Source organism: Syngnathus leptorhynchus, chromosome 15 (genome assembly GCF_054491065.1).
Source record: "Syngnathus leptorhynchus isolate UIUO chromosome 15, UIUO_Slep, whole genome shotgun sequence".
Taxonomy (NCBI): domain Eukaryota; kingdom Metazoa; phylum Chordata; class Actinopteri; order Syngnathiformes; family Syngnathidae; genus Syngnathus; species Syngnathus leptorhynchus.
The window spans coordinates 5451812-5471194 of NC_141209.1; the positions used below are offsets into that span (position 1 = coordinate 5451812).

At 41.0% G+C, this 19383-nt stretch overlaps 1 protein-coding gene across 2 annotated transcripts in view; it reads right to left on the bottom strand.

The window, feature by feature from the left end:
• sox11a (SRY-box transcription factor 11a) overlaps positions 1-19383 on the bottom strand; it is a 170517-nt gene that overhangs the window by 58016 nt on the left and 93118 nt on the right. Inside the window, exon 3 of one of the 2 annotated variants that reach the window (XM_085931494.1) lies at positions 11444-11574. The gene's annotated coding sequence lies outside the window, so the exon portion shown is untranslated. Of the gene's footprint in view, positions 1-4471; positions 4868-11443; positions 11575-19383 lie in introns of those variants that run through there. The other variant, XM_085931493.1, reaches the window with a different exon arrangement.

Sequence of the window (19383 nt, forward strand, 5' to 3'; positions counted from 1 at the left end):
CAGCCTGATGTAGCTCCAAAGGCAAGGGGACAAAGAAGATCTGATGTTTGGCAAAGTTGAGTGTCCACTGTTGAAAATATTTCCCTCAGCCATTTGAACTCAGAAGCCTCCATTTGCATGCTGTTTTCACATTTTCATTGTCACATCTTCTTTTCCCCCGATCCAGTGTTGTCCCTCCCTAATGGCTGCATTTCAAGTTTTAAAGTACAAATGAATTATCTCCGGTCCAAATGAAACTTTCTCTGATACGGGCTCCCAGCATGCATTGATGATTATAGAAAACCCTCGCCGTGAAATTGTCTTGGTAATTGTTTCACTGCTCTTGCTAAGACAGATACTTCCTTAATAAAGCAAAGTGAGGCGCTATCAAAAGGCAGTTAGATAACCTTACAGAGTCAAATTGCTCCCACAAATGGTTTAGCTTTGCATTTTTTATGGACGGTCCCCTGTTCAATTTGGCTGTTGCATGGTATTTTATCCATTTAATTTCCATTTTATTATACTAATATGTACTACTCAAATGACATAAACAACAACGGTAATAAAATAAAGTTGGCTCTAAACAATACCAGAAGTGCTGGATCATCTTGGTGGAAAATCATCTTGTGGGATTTCTATGAGCTTTAACATTGCAGAAATTTGTACAAAAATAATAAATAAAAGTAAAACAAAATAAAAAACAATTGAATAAAAAATAATATAATAAAAAACACATAATAAAAAATAATTTAACTTTTGCAACGCCATTGGGGATTCAAAACACCTCTGCCAACACCAATGGGCAGTACCAAATCACCTAATTTCAAAGCTTTCCCAAAGATTGAGCTACGGTTGCAATATTTACTTCCATCAAGGAGCAAAAGATGATAGAAAGAAATTCATTAAAATCGAGGACACAACTTCAAACAAGCGGAACGTGCCCTGGGTGAAACGATATCATTGAATAGACTTATACGAGAACAGAGATTGAATCTGGATTAATCAATGCTCTGTTGTTTTCTCCCCTACTTGAACCCAGGGCCAAGCTATATTTCACAGGAACAAATTGAGCGGGGGAATGACACAGCTCTGACCATAAAACCAAAGGTAATTAGAAACAAGTAGAAGATGTTCCATAAAAGATGGAGGGGTCAGATGCATTCAATATACCCCATGGATGATACACGCAGGCAAATAGAACACCAAATGGCTTTCTGCAGACTAAGCAGACGCCGACAGAATCTTAAGAGAGACGAGACACAGCGCACAAGATTATGAATTCAGTGTGCAAATGTTGACAAATACCACCTTCAACACCAAGGCGGTAATTTGATTTACGATGAGGTGATCGAAACTAATTGACATAAGGGTTGAGAAAGTAACGCGGCTTTTAAAAATTCCTGACAGTGAGGCGTTTTGAAGCTCCAGTGTTGCTTGTAAGATGGTTGTCGGATTTAGTTGAGACCGCCATCCTTTTACCACCATTTTACTTCTTGAAGAGTGGAACCTGTCACGTCAGATTTTTTTAAATTTTTTTATTTGATCAAATTTGAGAAATTTGACAAACATTTGTCTCAATGTCGATACAAATGGTCAAGGGTATATTTCTATTAGCATGACATCACTAGTTTGAGCTCTTTTTTCTTAATTTACCAGCGATGTTGTAACATTTACCAGGGAGCATCTTCTGGCTCTGGGATTTATGTAGCTTGAAAAGCAAATGGTCGGACATTCACTCAGCTGTGCTCTCCTCATTACACTCGGTGAGTGAAAATATTTCTTCATTGGCCCAGATGTACATTTTAATGTTCTTACGCAAAGGAGGGGAAAAAAATATAGTTACTATGATGAAAAAAAAAAAAGATAACGGACAGTTATTGAATTCATTTCTAGAACTACCCGACATAAAATAATAAATTCGTAGCGATGAAGCGTGAGTGTGTGTGTGTGTGTGTGTGGGGGGGGGGGGGGGGGGGGGGCATCAGCTGTACCTCCATGTACTATTTTAATGGAAGCCCTTTATCATGTAAGGTATTTTAAGGTGGATATAGAATATTAGGAAAAGTTGTGCATGTGCTTTGTGATTTACATGGTTCTTGTAAATGAGCCATTGAGATGTTCGCCTAGGACGGATTTACAAAAATAAATCATTCAAAGAATGAACAATAAATGGTTGTGATTTCTAGGACTGTTAAATCTTCAAATATTTATAGACTGTGTGTGGGCATGTATTTGCATATGTGTGTGTGTCGTGGCCTAACATCACACCTGAAGCTTTTGCAGTTTTGGGACATATTGGATGTTGGCAGGCTTGGTAGTATGCCAAGTAGTCCATAAAGTGTTTTGAATGACTGAAGGTTCCGTGACTGCTTTATTCGTGCTGGCCTCCACAGGGAGTTTCACTTGGGGTCGGCTAATTGGTGCGTAATCCTCCAGAGATGAAGCACACAAATAGCGCCCATCAGCGCCAATTTCTTGTTTTTTTTTTTTTTCTCCTGTGTAAACTGAGTTGAACCAGAATGTTCCGATTTTGCCAAAGTGACTGTTACATCACTGTTTCCAGGACATCATGAGAAGGTGCTGTGGCTGTCAAGAAGCACTTCCAGATGGCACCCACAGTGTATGTGGCGTGACCTTCTGCAGTGCGGGCACACGGGGGCACAGTCTTCGTGCAAACAGCAAGCAGGGCCCTCAGATGTGCGCAAAACACCCCCACCCCTGGGAAACGGCAGCGGAATGAGATGCCCATCACTCTGTGGCTCTGCAGATGCTCCTCACAACTGCCAGGCTTTCAGCTTCATTAGGCCTGGATCAGATACATAGAGAGGAGCATCGCCTCAGGCTACCGCCGCCGCACACACATTCGCATGTGCACGTCCGCTGTCACATTCGGATTACTTTCCAAAGAGAGCCAATTTCATCAGTGCAAGGACGTGGCGGCGAGGGATTTCTTTTTTTCAGATCGGTGTCCGGAATATATGCCCACAAAAGGGAAATAAAATCCCATATGCCACAATTTAATGAACACAGTAAGAAAAATAGATTCAAGATAAGGCAGTGATGTTTATCAAGCTAACATTGCTAAGATCAGACGTCACCAAAGCGACACCAAAGCTCTTAACTATGAAGATAAAATATGCTGGAACATCTCAAGTGTTTCATTCGGGAATCCAACCCAAAATTAAGAAGAAAAATGGGCCTCGAGCATTCTATAAAACTTCAGAGAACTGTCCTATGAGATGCATTGCACAAGACTTCAGTTCAGTGAGAATCAAAAGATAGTCTTTTTTTTTGGGCAATGATTGGGATCAAGTTGTATTCTTCATACATGAATACATTTTCCAACTCACTAAAATCGCAAGATTTAAATATATAAACATTCTGGACAATTGGTAACTACTGTGAAATCCACTGCGTCTTTTAAAATGACACCCAAAAATGGTGATGCAAAACCTTAACGAGATATTCATCATAAAAGGCTGCCCAAAGACATTAGTTTGCTTTATTTTGTTTTTCTACTCCACACCTTAATAAAGCAAAGCAGTCTAACTTATTACACTCCTTTAATGTTGATGTGCTTATTACAGCAATTTATATGGGCGACTACTGTTTAATTTCCTGTTTTGTCTGCCTTTTTCTCATTAAAAGTGCCATCCCTATCCATCATTGGTTTGGAATAACTTATTAGAAAGAGAGACACAAGGGAAGACTGTACAGAAAACGAGAAAGAAGGGCAGCGGGTTTATCTTCAGTCAAACACATGCATGTTTTTTTCTTGCCAAAAACGCAAACGCTCACCCAGCCCAATTTCCTGGATGTTGTCATGTGTGTCCAATCAAACGCATGTGGCTCAATAATGTGAAATGTGTCCCAGGTGACACAAGCAGGTGGTCCACAATTAATTCCTCTCCCCCCTAAAGACTTCCGAAGCCGGGAACGTATGGATGTGTGTGTGTCCATTCCAGCATGTCCATCTATCTGCTGCCTTTGAGATTTAATATTTGAATGAAAGAGAAATTACTTCAATGAGTTCCTTTGGTCCAATTTTGAGGAGTGCGGAGGTGTGACAAATGAGATACGAGTTGAGCAACGAGAAAAGCATTGTCCAAAATGTGATTTATATGATGGATTTTGTTTGGATAATTATATTTGATCTACCAAAAAGCCACTGACGATTTATCTCGAGCTTGGTTTGTCACTAGAATTCAGCCTGACAGCCATCACTTGAACTTCAAACATTATCATTAACGAATAGGCCTAAAGCTCAAATATTAAATTATATATTTCACATCTGACACTGTACCAGGATGAAAAAAAGAATCATTATTTTTATAATCCTTCAAAATGACACCAAGATTATCACCACACATTTATACAAAGTTGGGAGGCTGAACACATTGTGGGCAGATGGCACAAATGTTTTCCAAGAGAGTTGATTCAAAATATTTCATAACTATAAAATATAGTTCAGGGTACAGAGACAGAGCCTTACCTGTACAATCAACTTGTTGAAGAAGCTTACATTGGCAACTTCCTGTTTGCCTTTCTCTTCATGGATCCAATTTGATTTTTCCAGACACTTTAAAGGTTGATTATCTGGCATTGTCACTCGTCATCGTTTGCTTTGCACATCAATTGTTGCATACAGTAATATTAATTTACTGGTTTCATTGCTTATTCGTTGCTGGTCAGTCACTTGGCACAATCTTGTAATCCAGTGCAGAGCGCAGTCCAACTATGCACAGAGGCAGACTTTTCTATCTTTTGTTAGATGCACAACAGAAAGATGTGCTGTTTGGGAGTGAACAGGCCAAAGGTGCTTCTATTCCATCAGAAGCTAAACCAGTTCCTTGAGCTCATCCCAGCTAAAGCCAAACAGTGTCAGGGTTTTTACTTCCTGGATCTCAGTTACCTACCTCTGCATTTTGGCCAGTTCATTTCTTATTGGGTGAAAACATGGGTGTCAAACGCAAAGCCTGGGGGCCAGATATGGCCCGCTACATCATTTTATGTGGCCCATGAAGACAATGTGAGCATCAGTGTCATGCATCAATATTAAAATTACAAATTGTCTTCACTTTTAAAAAAAAATTGAAAAAATTCCTGGCAGATTTTATGACCATTCATCTTTTTAAAATATTTTAAGTTTTTACTAGTCTCTGATTTTAAAACTAGTTATTCATCTATTTGTTGTGTAAATATCCACATGCCAATGTCTCATAGTGCAGAAAAGGGGGTGGAAAGGTAGTCATAGATTGCATTTCTAACATTGGCTCAAAAATGCCAAAAACACAGTGTGTGTATTGGCTGTTGGGGGCAGCTCAAGAGAGTTAGGTCATCTGTTGCCTGGTAACAAGGACCAGATTGACAAAAGGAAGAGCAATTTAGGACTACTTTCCCCTGGAAATCAATACAACAGGCCTGATGCGATGATGTGAGATTAGCTGAGGGAGAGACGCAACATATTTGGCAAGGCTTATTTCATAAAGCAGACAGGATGGAGGGGTATGTGAGTGGAGGAGATTGCATCTAAAACACTGACTATAAAGCTGAAATCTATGGCTACCTTTTCTCTGAACACTCTAAAATTAGACTTCTAGTGCTTCTATCTCCGCCTCAATAAAGAGAACTTTAGTAAAGCGAACAAAGATGGGGAAGATGGAATTTGATTTTAGAGTACTAGTATAATATCACCTGTCACACTGTCGCTAATATCGCCCCAAGCTGAGGAAATATGGCTGAATTGTCCAATATTGGAAAAGAGTGGTGTCAGAAGGGACCACAAGTTGAGTAAATCTTTAGGACAGCTGTAGACATTCATACTCTCTTCATGTATAAAACATGATTGCTGCTATGCGGACTCTCACAATTACAGCATTTTTCCCTTTTGGAGTGCAGATATAAAGCTCCAGTATGTAAATATAGGAACATATTTCAGTCGGGAGAAGATTGCCAGAAACACCTGTTCTCTATCTGAGGGTGACAAGATATGCTAAAAAATATTTGCTAAAAAAAATCATAAATCCCCCGTTTCGATCTTTTCTGTCACATGGGTACTTTTTAAAAAAAGAATCATTGGTGAGTTCACTAACTTCTCTGCCATTCACCTCATATGGTAATACTGCATACATTTTAATTCTGGACATCTAATGTTCTAATTTGTAAAGGAAATATGCTTGGAGCAATTCTCATAAGAGAAAGAACATTTGTCAAATAGCAATGACGCATTACAATGCTACTGTGTGAAAAAGTAAAAGAATCCTCAATAACTGCCTCCTCCAATGACATATTAGCACTAATGTGCTGATTACATGATAGTTTTGACAGCAACGCTAATGTAGAGTACCGAGCATAGATAAGAAAGGTGGACTGAAAATAACAAGAGACCCAGTCATTAATCTGGAGGACTGAATGATGAGATGCAGGATTTCAAAACATTCCCACAGGTTTTTTTCCCCCAACTTGAGGTCCAATGTAACCAGACCCCTGTGTGGCTAAACATTGTGAAGCTCTTGATGAGCTGGAATGTGAAAGTAGAGAGTAAAGACATGGCCAGGAATTTGTTGAGTCCTGAGCTAGTGGGAACCAAAAGTCGGGAGAAGGTTGTTACCTATGTAGATGGTTCTGTCATCACATGCCCTCTGTCCAGACAGTTAGGGACAGGAGATGGTAGAAAGGGGAGAGGAGGGGTGAACACAGAGGAGGGAGCACTGGGGAACTAAAGAAATAACAAGATGAGACATTATGCCAAAGTCTGATTCAGTAGTGCTCGGTATCTTCTCGATCCGGTCCATAATCAACACATTGATCTTAGCCTGTGAAGAAGGCAAGCAGAAACCCAGGAGAAATGAACTCTTATGTACATATTTCTACTTGTCCTTCCCTGACTATGACAAGGCAATCAACCCTAATAAGCTCTCTTTCTCCCTGTCTGACTTTGTTGCTCTAACCATTGGCCACCATTTACCAGCGTCTGGATCATTAGTCCGCCTGGATCGGCCCTTCTGGACTCATGTCTCCGTGTCAGGACCTGCCGCATTAGAGTGCTGCTCAGGTGCCATAATTCACCCTAGTATGGACGAGGGGTCAATGGAGAGTTGAGGCCCTTTGGCTTATATCTACTCGCAGATAGACAGTGAGTTTGTGTCAGGGTCATTTGGGGTCATCATTGTGGAACAGCAGCAGGGGGAAGTGTTTGTATTAAAATGAAATGAACAAGCGCAAAGGGATTCATTAAATTTAAATTGGGTTTCTGGAAGGCAGAGGATAGGAATCAAGTCATTTTAGAGCTAAGAGTCGAGTAAATATCAGTGAATTAAATATAAATATCCTCAATTATGATAAGCAATTTAATATGAATCAAAGGGAAATCAAGAAATAATCACGGAGCAATTTTCAAACAATTTTCTCACCATTGCACTATACTTTTGCCATTTTTTGGAAGAGGGTTCTATTTTCCAATAATGACATTTTAGGATGAGTCGGTGGAGAGGTTGGTCTTCACAACTTTTTGATAGCAAGGGCAAACAAGATGGCTGGCCGAGGCCCAGTTTCACTTACTTTGAGCTACAGCAAATGGTCATTCATTCGATTCTGACGGGAAATTTAATCAATCTCCACAGGACAGACATTAAAAAATTGTCCATTGAAGAATGGAGTGATTCAGTCTTGGCAGCGCCAGCGACTCAAATATCTGTTAACAGACTGCTTCCTGGCAGAGTTACATCAGCTCTGGCACCGGCCAGGCACACAGAGACATTAGTCAGCACTATCCCTGCTATCAGACTACATTGCCTGACGCTATATACGGCCAGGGAGGGTCCACGTTGATCAGCTGATAAGTCATAGTTAGTGACAGTTATTGTAATATGGCTCTCTTAAGCGGTCATTATATATTAGCGTTACATTTTCATGACCAAGTGCGTCTGATTTTTAGCTGACATTTTGTAGGGCGAGCCTATTTGGGTCATTGAAAAAAGTCAAGTACTGAACAAGCAAATGTTATAACTTTTACTAAATGCACTCATGAGGACCATATTCTTTTAAAATATGTCATCAACATTTTTTGGGAGATTTTATCAAACCAAACCTCTCATATTTTAACAACCTGACAGGCCCTAATAAGTCATCTTCAGAAATTAATTCTTAATTACTAATCTTAATTTGATGGTTGAGTGTTATGCATTGCCCCACTGCCCCACCCCCAATACAATTCTCTAATTAACATATTTTCATTATCCTGGTAAATGAATAATTTAGAGGCTCTGTAATAGACATGAATTATTAGACTGTGGTACAGTGATGGATTTAAACAGGCCCTACACTCAATTTGTGCCTCAATCCCTCCCAAGGTGACATGAATAATTAGGAGAAAAGAAGCCCTCCAATTAGTCTCATTTTTTTTCAGAAAGTAAATGTTGCGACGTCAAATGGACAGCATCTTGATAAATGCTTACTTATAGCTTTGTCTGCAGTGGTCTTGAAGTCTTGACTCAACTTTGAGTACTTTAATGGTTGTCAGCGTGTCCAAAACAATGACATTTGTTAAATTTCTAGAAACTCCTTGGTGAATATTGAGATTGTCAAACTAATCTGATCCAAACTGAGATCTTAAATCGGGAATGCAAATAATGAGTGAGAATCATCACCTGTCTTTTGATTGTCTTCGTAATTGAACCTACACTGGCATTTTCAGTTATTTAAGGTGATTCATTAGTTGTTCTATCTTTGTCCTTGCAGGTGTCACTTCTGAGCTCTCCATCTTGTTTTCCACCTGTCACTTTCACTCTTCAACTTCCACTTTTCTTTGGCGTGCCTCCGCTTCTAAACAGACTCTGTCAGTGTAAAATGAAAATAAAATGATTTATGTTGTACCCCCTCCCCACTTGTTGAAAGTAATGAGATTCCATATTTCAGATCACTTGACAGACGGATTGGAAATTAAGGTTCCTTAGATAAGTAATCCCTTTTTGATGTTGGACTGTGTGAATAACTCATACCGTCTGATTGATTTCAAAACTCTTGTGACAGAGCTTGCTCGCCCGTGGAGGGGGGAACAACATGGTCGCACCGCTGTGTGTCGCCGTATTAGTTCATGTGGCGGATCCATCTCATGGAATCCTGTTTTGCAGGAAGCCTCATTCTCATTCATTGCAATATATTAGAATCGTATTGGGTCAATATGTACAGGAGCAATTGTAGCCAAACGAGGAGGAGACTGATGCATAATGTAGGAGTAGGCGTTTCGTCTAGAAATTTACGATGGTGCAGGATTGGAATTTCAAGTTGGACACCGTGTTGACTCTGCTCAAGTTGTTTGTTTGCTGTGGAATACCTCGTTGACAGGATCTGCCATAATTGAAATCATTTTTTTTTTCACATACAGCTGAGCTTTTACGTTTTGGGGTGAACAATAGTATCTAGAGGTTGTACAGAAGTGCAGAGTTGGAATATGTGAGGAGACTCTCCTCCCAAACATGAACAATAATCTTCCTCTGCCTGTTTGTCGGTGTTTCATAAGCACAGTTAAAGTTAAGAACATGCCGAGTTGGCTTATATAAGAATTGGTCATCTTATTATGTTTTTTTTACACTGTCTGACAGAGCTTGTACAATTAAAAGTTATAAAAGTTAATACAGTTTGACCCTCGAACAAATTAATTAATTTTACATGACTTTCTATGTGAAAAAAACTCTTCTATCATCCTGCTTTAAGTAGCTCCTAAAAAGTAGTCATACAAGAAATAAAAAAATAAAAAAAGAACCCTCACATGCATCAGCTGTGCAGGTTATGTAATTTCTGCATATGACCTTCACGCCAGGACAGTTTCTCACACAACCTCTTTCATCGCGTCAGTTTACCCCCCCCCCCCACCCCTGCAGTCGATTTGTGGGAACAGACAGCTGTCAATCGCTTTAGAGGAGACAGAGTGAAAATATCGAACCGCCGCCTCCCTCACAGGAGACATCGCCGCCGACATAACAGTGATTCATCAGAAAAAGTGCTTGATGAGCACAGTGTCTGTTCTCCGCTCTCTATTTGTCATCAGGCATAAAAAGTAATAGCCAGTAGTTGTCGTGTGCAGGTGTCGGAATGAGTGCTGTTAATGGTAATCTATTCTGTCACCCTCTGCTGGAAGACAGAATTTTAAAACGAGACTGATTATGCCAGTGTGTTTTTTTTAGAGGTCATATTGATCATAGGCTGTCAGGGGTAAACTTTTGTTTTTACCTGCTGCTCTGCTCACATTGTTCGGACGGGTTTACATCTCGTTTGAAACGTGAATTAATTAAAAATGCGATCAGGATCATGCAACATATGACAATTCTGTTATTATTATTATTGCGTGTGAAAGTAGCTCTGGCCTGACTTCGCTTGTCATGCAGCTAGAGTCGCCGGCCAAGCGTGGAGGTGTTGGTCAAACGTGGTGTGACACTGCTCAGCGTAGTCTGCTGACTAAAAGGAGTTCAGAACAGGATCAACTAAACATATTATGGTGGATCGATGGGAACGAAAGAAGTGAGTGATAGTCTTGATATTAGCCCTGCTTGCACTACAACTGTAGACATGCACGCTAATAACCATGCGAAGGGGGAACGATCTGGTGTGATCCTGGTCTGAGGCTCAATGGTTCAAGTTAATGGGAAACAGTGAGAAATAAATGTGTATTTGTCTTCTGGCTCTCAGCTCAGCGTCATTATAACCTTAGTCATACTTCATACTTTCTTCCCTTTCAGCTTTGACACACTCCATCTGTGTCTCATCAAGTGAAACCTCAATATAAATATAGAGCAGTGCACAAGGCGCAATGCATTTGAGACGCAGCCCTGGATGTTACTTGCGAGGTGTACTTTCTAATCATACGCAGCTTTAAAAAGGTTTCAAGCGTAAAATACATTTCAAAGAGAGCTGCACACAGAAAATCACGGTCCAAATGGAGGAGAAAGGGGAAGTAATACGGAGAGTAGAGCTGAGGCGCAAACAAAATGAAACCACTGTATATAGGCAAAAGTATTGGGACACTATTATTATTATTATTATGCTGAGCGATGTTCTGCCATTCAACCTACGAGACGTGTGGGTGGCCAAGTGGGTCTCTAGAAATTAGGTATGTCCGAGGGGGAGGTTGAAGACAGAATCCCATCTTCATCAATCATTCAAACATCTTTTTGGGGGCATGTCTGCTGATGTGCAGTTCATTTGTTCCAGAGTAATGACAGGGAGGGCGCTAGAGGTGCAGTCATATATTTGCCCAAAAATCATCTCATATAGTGTAATCTTTCATAAATTTCAATGAAAATGTAAAATAGGATTTTTTTTTTTCCTCTTATTTTGCATCCTCCTTCCAAACAAATCTCCTTCAGAAGCGGCCCTCTAGGCCCCTGTTAAAGCCCCCCCCCCCCCCCTTATTCTCTCCCCTTCCATCTCACAGGCCTCTACTTCACAGCTTCTCTCCAATTCTCACCTGTCTGGAAACTCCATCAACACCTACTCGTCTCCCTCTGTGAAGGGTTCACTGCTTCCGGTCTCCCGTTGTTCGCTCCGAATGAGCTTTAACAGCTGTATAATCTGAAATAACATTGCCACGGCCGATTCCTGCAAAAAGAGAAAAGAAAAAGAGGTGATGGAGGAGTGGGAGGGACTGAAAAGGGGGGGGGGGGTTGGACAACCGAATATGTTCCCAGCTAATGGATGCTCCCTGGATGTGTAATGTAATAATTTTGGTGAAAAGGAGCAGGAGCCGGAGCAGAAGGGTATAAGGGAGGAGGGGGTGAAAAAAGATGAAATGGATGGATGAGTAGGGGAATAGATGAATAGAGGGCAGGGTGAGAGGCGGCCAGTGAGAACGAGGGGGAAAGCAGATGGAGCCAGAAAGAGGTTGGGCTGATTTAATCTATTTGCAGGGCCTGTGGTCGCTCCGCTCAGACCTCTGACAGGCAGTAGGGGATTTGGCAGAAAAATTATAATCTCATACGCCTCTCACACCACACTGGCAGATGGCATGCATATGCTTCTTCCTGCCAATAAAACCATAGACGATGAGATACTAATGATTTTTTTTTTTAAGGTGAGCATTCTCCATTTTTTTTTTTTTTTTTTTTTTTTTTTTTTACAGAAACAACTCAATTCCTCAATGCTTACACTAAAACTGGGACAACGCTGTTTCTAGGACGATTCTGAGATGGCTGAAACTTTTAAAAATGGGCTCGATTCCATTCTCTGCTACCAGATTGTTAATTCTGAAGTATGGTATGTTTTGTGAAATATTAGTACAAGGAACCAGGGGAATTCAAGTTTGTGCTCGCAAAAATATGTTCTGAACATTCAATATATTATCAGAAATGGTTATCACATGGTTACCAATTGGACACCACTTCCTAACTCGGATGAATTTCTGACGTCAGATTATGTCAGGTGTGAAGTTTGACACTCACACTCACTTCTCCCACCCTGTAGTGTTGAAAGCGGGCATTTTGTGCATCACACAACATACTGGTGTGAATGTCGTCACGCAGCTAATTGATGCGATATTCCACATTCATTGAGTTCTGGCAAATGAGCTCATGTAGCTGAAAAGTGTCTCTGGTGTGGCTTTTTTTGCGTGAGATTTAGAATATCTGCACAATATAAGTCGCTGTTTTTTTTCCTGATTTTATCATTGGCATTCTATGACGCTGCAGGCTCCAGAGCATGACTCACCATGCACTCTCTGCTGCTTCCTCGCCATTCTCATCAGGACTAATTCCCACTTCCTCCTTCCTTCGATACCTAGCGCTAAGTATCCTCGGTGTTGGATGTCACGAACAGCACTTACCGGGGCTGCAATATAGCAAAGATGCCTGCAGCTGCCTGGTTGCCGGTCCCCGGTGTGGTCAGAGTAGGAGGCCGATTGTGGCCGAGCCATCGATCGAAGAGAAGTAATGGATCTGGCTTAGGCTGATAATGCATGATGTAATTGTCAGAGGGGTTTAATTATATGCTTATTACATGAGGAACTGAGTATTCATGCTCCCTGCCCGTTTACGGCACACAAGGGCATAAGAAAGAGAATCTTTTTAAGTGCTAGTGTACTATAAGCAATCGTAAACTGCTGTAATTAAATTGGTAATCATTTATAAGAGTACAGCTAGTAAAAATAGGAGCAATTTTGTCCCGTTTGTACGTATGTGAAGTTTGATAACATGCTTTTCCATTCCCTGAGCTGACATTGAGCCAAGTGTGAGGGTCTCAGTTAATCTAAATTTCTATCATGGCACACAGCCCCTTCTATCCTTCCTTCCTTCCATCCCTTCATCCCTGCAGGCCATGCCGAACCATAATGGTGGCCTCATCGCGTGTCTGAGTGCATACGCTACGCTGAGCAATGCTTTTCAATTACCTGCGCCGGAGCCCCAGACGAAAATACATAGCACACAGAGAAATAAAATATACCTCATGTCATTTAATTTGACAGTTGTCCTTTCCCGGCTATTCGATAGAGGTCGTCACTTGTTCGGCTGGGGAAGCACATCTTGTGTACAGTGAGTGTGGCCAATTGGGTGTGTTTTTATATTGGATATAAATATATCTTATATATCTTTGAGGGAAAAAAAAGACTGTGGGGTTCTGGATTCTACTATTGGTCATTTAAATGAGCATAATCCTGTCCAGTTCTGATAAAATTGCTGCTTTGGGAACAGCAAAACCACACCCTAAGGAGAAATCCTTATTTCTTTCAAGAACGGTGACTGATCATTACTCCCCCGCCCTTTAATTTCATCATCATCCAGTTTCTCATTTAACTCAATCATTAGCAAAAACATTTGACATCCCACTTGGTGCATGCAGTGCAGCTTTCATATTTGAAAATGGATAGTACATTAAGTAAGCAATCACTACAGTGTTCATTTCCACAGTCTGTGAGTAAGTGTGCAACATGTTTGATCAACAGCAACTCCCCGAAGAGATATTTAAAAAAACATTCTCATTGGAAAACAGATTACTGCGTCTCAATTGATTAATAATGTTTGGGACTGAAAAGTGTCATCTGTGTACTAGAAGTCATGACCAGTAATGCTCTGGCCAATTTTACTTGCTAAATAAATCTCATTAATCATGTTTTCCTTTTCGGGAGGGTGTTAAAGGGAGGAAACATTAAGGGTCGGTGGGTGTGGGCGTTGTAGGAAATCTCCTGGTGTCCATCCATGTTGGAAGCTGCATTAATGAGCTTCAAGTCAGAAATGGGAAGCTGAGGCTCCATCTTTAATGGTGTCCTTCTGGAATAGACATTTGTGGACGTGTTGGTAAGAGAGGGTGGGGTAGAGACAGAATATATGGGTTGTTTTGTCAGAGGTGAAACAGGACACCTCTGATCTCTCATGTACACAACATAGGAAAAAAGATCACTAGCTTCCACTGGCATCGTCGGAGTTGTGTATCTGCTTCCCGCTACAATGTCCTGCTGGGCTGCAATTGCAGTCTATGAAGTTGGCCAGTCCCCAGCTTGGAAGCTATGAATTTTTTTTCGGGCTCCTAATTTGGAAATCAGCGGCTGTGCAACCAAAACAAATATGCCTGATTGCACAGAGAAACTTTCTGGGGGCAGATATGACAACATCCAGTTGCTCGGCGAATTCCACTTTAGACCTATTTGCGGTGTTTAGCAATTATGTGCGAAAGCTCGGATCGAATATGGAACAACAAACACGGGCAGTTATCTTCTAATAATCTCATGTATGCAAATGAGTGTTTGATTTTCTCTTCATGCAAATCAGATTTTCAATTATCAAAAAAAAAAAAAAAAGACAGGCTTGGCAGAATGTTCCAAGCTTGTCTATTGTGCCGTCCCCTCACAGAAATAAATTATGAATACCTAAATAGCATTTCACATTGGAGATAATTATGGCAGGGAGGGGGGGGGGGGGTGGAGTGAGGAGACTGAGTGGCTTTTAACATGCAAATAAAATGCACCACTTTGTTTTCTCTTGCAGAGATCAATCATAATTGGGCAGGTACACACAAACATCGGGGTAATTTGGTGACCCGTTTTAGTTTTGGATCATGCACACCTAAAATGAGTGATAGTATGTCCTCTGGAGTCATCCAATCAGGTGAAAAAATACAACAGCAAATACAAATAATTGTCAAATAGTATCCACATGAGTGAATATATTTATACTTATCTTCACTGGATCACTGTGCTTTGATTTTACTGAATAGACTTGGTTTGATTGAGACAATTACATTTCTTTACACACATTAGGCCCAGTACCAAATATAATAAATACAGACAAAAATAATCATGTTTAATTTGGTATATCTTACTTCATTGGGCTCTGATTTAAAAAAATATACAAACAATAATTGAATATTGCACTGTGATAGTTTATCATGGTGATATGTTTTATCAGAGTGTGGCTGAGTTAAAAAGGATTTACAACAAGAAGCGGCAGCTCCTTGCATGCCGCTAATGAGCGATCCAACAGCGCACCGGCAGAGGAGGAAGCCGTCACGTTATTAACAATGAATAGTATACATGACCACAGGACAAAAGTGTTTGAGCATCACATAAATAGATAGAGGATGTACTGGTTTACTGTACATAGTATCCCCTGATTACCAAGCCAATTAGGCTGCACAACGGGTTGACATAAACATCACAAAGCCTCAGTTTTATCCTCCCTTAAGGGCTGGCAGGTTGAACACGTGTCCTGGTCTTGGTTGCCTTTTTCACCCTCCCTGTGGGTTTTGTGAGCATATATGTGTCTCTAGTGTAAATCCCCCAAGGACATTCAAAGTCTCCTAGATTTGAAGAAGTACCGTGATGGAAGGATCTCGTTGAAATATAGTGGACACCATCTTTGTAGATGCTTGTTCTTACGCGGCCACAGCGCTTGAGGGAGTGTTAGAAGGCATTTAAAAGCGTGAAGAGCAAAAGGTGAAAAGATGAAATCCCTCTCATTCAGTCCATTTCCTTGCTCTACCATTTTCATCACCATTTCATTCGATACTACCTGTGTTGTATACACTCCATCCATCCTCCCTCTGGTTGACCTCATCCCTTCGCTAAATCTCTTTCCTGTCAAAGGGTCAGAAACACGGAAGTTGTGAACTTGTGAGAAGTGTGATCAATAAAGCAAGGACACGCCATGCAATGTATACCAGCAGTGAGGATGGGCACCCGTCGGCCATAAATCGGGGGCGGGCAAAGAGGGTCGTCATCACCCTCCTCTGCGTGTAAACAATTACGTCAGCCGTCCTATCACTGTCAGCGCGGCATATAAATCCATATTAGCAGGACTGAAGAGGGAGACGATGATATATGAGCAGGCTGTGTCATATATGTCACAACATTGCAGTGTCGGTGGTGTTTCATACGAGGGAGATGCAAGCTTAATAAAAGCTTCTGATGCTAAGTGTGATTGCTGCTATGCACAATGTCGGCGAACTTCATCACCTTTTTGACCTTTATATGAACCCTCTGTAATTACACGTCAATTTAGATCTACAGGGAGATGGTGCATATTGTTTGTAAATCAAAACCACAATAAATAGACGCACAAGTTCTGCTTCGAAACGACAGACCTGGGTAACTTTCCGAGACTATATCTGTGTCATTGGAGTTGGTTTAAATAGCACAAAACATTTCATACACAAATAGCATGCTCCTTGGTCCCGTCCCAGCAGTCTTCATATTTTCTGGTGACATTATCAGCTGTCTTCATCGTGTGCACAAGCGGGAAATAAATTGCATTTTTTGCTGTGGTTCTGTGGCGGGCAGACGGCAGGAGGAGCATTATAATATAAAACATGAATAAACAAAATCACTCATGAGCAAATGTGCAGGAGCATGGGGAGGTAATCTGCTTTAGGCATGGTCCTTGAAATTAACTCAAAGAGTCTGCACATGAAACGTGTTAAGAAGATTAATCAAATATTTCTCCTCCCAAACCAACAACTCGCTGACTCCTTCTTACATTTAAAAAAAAATCTATCTCCATCCTGTCTATTTTTATTTTTAATTCAAACATTATGTTAATGGCTTATTATAATGTTTGCTTTAGTTAGATTGCTTGGCCAACAGGTGTATCAGACTGAGGAGAAGGATAACGCCATAGCATTTATTTTCTAATAGTCTGGGCGTGATTTTGCCAAATGTGCATAGCAAAAGAGACGCGGTGTATCTTGTGCGCTGGGCCAATGGAGCAAGTGAATTTGACAGATAATACTTTGAAAAGTCTAATTGGAAAACTTAAGAGAGGCTTGGAAAATGTTGGCCCACTTTCCATAAAGTATTCCGTTTTGTATTCCTTGGATCAAGATGATGCTGCTCTATTCCGTTGACAAAAGCAGGTACCACAAGGTACAATTTACAATTAAGTTCCAAGCATCAAGGGCCGATATGATAGTCGGTCTTCGCCAGCAAGGTCTTCTCTGTCGACCCAAACACTTTCTGAAACAATGATGTACATCTGATATTCCAAGATGGAATTGCATTAATGAATTCCCAACAGTCTATTCTCTTCAATTTGTAATGTTCCTCTTGGCCGCACAGCTCAGTACATTTGTGTGTTTTTTTCTGTCCAATTAGATTTCAGCCTTTGTATTCTGCCATGTCAATCGAATCTGTCAAGGCCTTCAGAATCAGGAGTGCTGGCCTATGTAACTTATACAAGCAATGGGATTGTTTAGCTAATTATGTTTCAAATTTGTACTTATAGGGCGAGTCTACGAGCGAGCCCCCTGGTGATCTTAGGTCAGCTGGAATGGAGCCGATTCTATTATTGTATTGGGCAAAAGGGAGATTCTCTTCTGGACTGGTCACCAGTTGTTCTTTAAACCTGAAAAATGAAAAATAGGGGCAAAACTAATGTCTCCCGTACTGGTGGTTCCACATCAAATATAGGGGAGCAACGTTGACTACAGTTAAAGAACACGGGATCACGTCGCCACCTCATGCATCTTTCATGTCAAATGGCTGTCACGCACAAGCGCAGGTAAATCACTCATCTGTCCACGTAATCATGCAAATTTGCATTATCCCTCATGTCGCACACGCCTCTTGGCACTCATTTATGCGTTTCTGTCTTTTTGGCCACATTGCTCACATCACGTTGGACAAATGCTGGGGGAAACCTACGAGCCAAGTGCTTGTAAAATTATGCTCTAAAAGGAAATTGGAAGGTGGATATTTAAGATAGCAGGAACCTGCTTTGCAGAACTTTCATTCCCTGCCCTGCAAATAGACACCTTCGTAACAAGAACCAGCTGAATTATATGACAGCTATGTTGGAGCATAAGAAATAAAATAATCAAAATAATATGATGTATACAGTATGTAAACAAACATACACAATTCAATTACTGTGACATTAGTGGTTGTTCTAACCATTACTTTTCTTTACAAGAGACCATTTATATACCGTATTTTCCGGACTATAAGTCGCTACTTTTTACACAAGCTTTGAACCCTGCGGTTTATAGTACAGTGTGGCTTATATATGAACAAAACAGGATTTCCACTTAATTTAGGCTAGTGTGGCTTATTTTTGAGTGTGGTTTATAGTCCAGAAATTATGGTACCTGTCTGCCCATTGCGCTATCTACCCGTAGGGCTGCAACTAACAAATATTTTTTAAACAATCGATAAATCAGTTTTTTTATTACCATTTGCTGGGTACCCCAGCTAGAAGGGGCAGGTTTTTTTTTTTTTTGGGGGGGGGGGGGGGGGGCAGGAGGCGTGATGATAGTCTTAGATTTTTGCATACATACCTTTTATTATGAGACATACTGTAAAGTAACTACAACTACAATTGCCCCCCCAGCATATTCAGTATGTAACAAGGGCTTAGCTATTTGACAAACACTGAAGTATGCTGCTACCTTTAAACATCACAGCCATAAATAAAAAGTATGAAAATCCATCTTGAGCAGGCAGCCAAAGTGACAAAACAAGCTCGTGTGGCCTTCAGTTTAACACACAATCTGGGAAGAGTGACAGAATTTTGAAAGGCAAAGTCACAGTCAGACCTTGGAATACGTATATTGGTGTGGACAGAGCGAGGGGGGGGGGCATGGCCCTCCGTTTGCGAACGTCCCCGGTGGCCCGAGAGTGTGCATGCCTGATCAGTCGGCGGCCCGATGTGCTCGGCGATGACTGATGAGTTGGCAGTGGACCTTGGAGGTTTGGGTGATAGCCTTTCAGTGTGTGATTCACGGGGTGCGCCCTGTGCGTTGACACCCCCGAGTGCCGTGATTGAGTTCGCAATCCTGCACCATTCCTCCCAAGTATATATGGCGCCCCAAATAAATGAATGGCAGAATCATGGGCCTTGTGCAATACAGTAGCCCTGACAGGCTGGACTGGATGAGATCATCTTTAATCTTGTTTTTTAATCCCAAGTATGTTTTGTGTTGTGAATAACA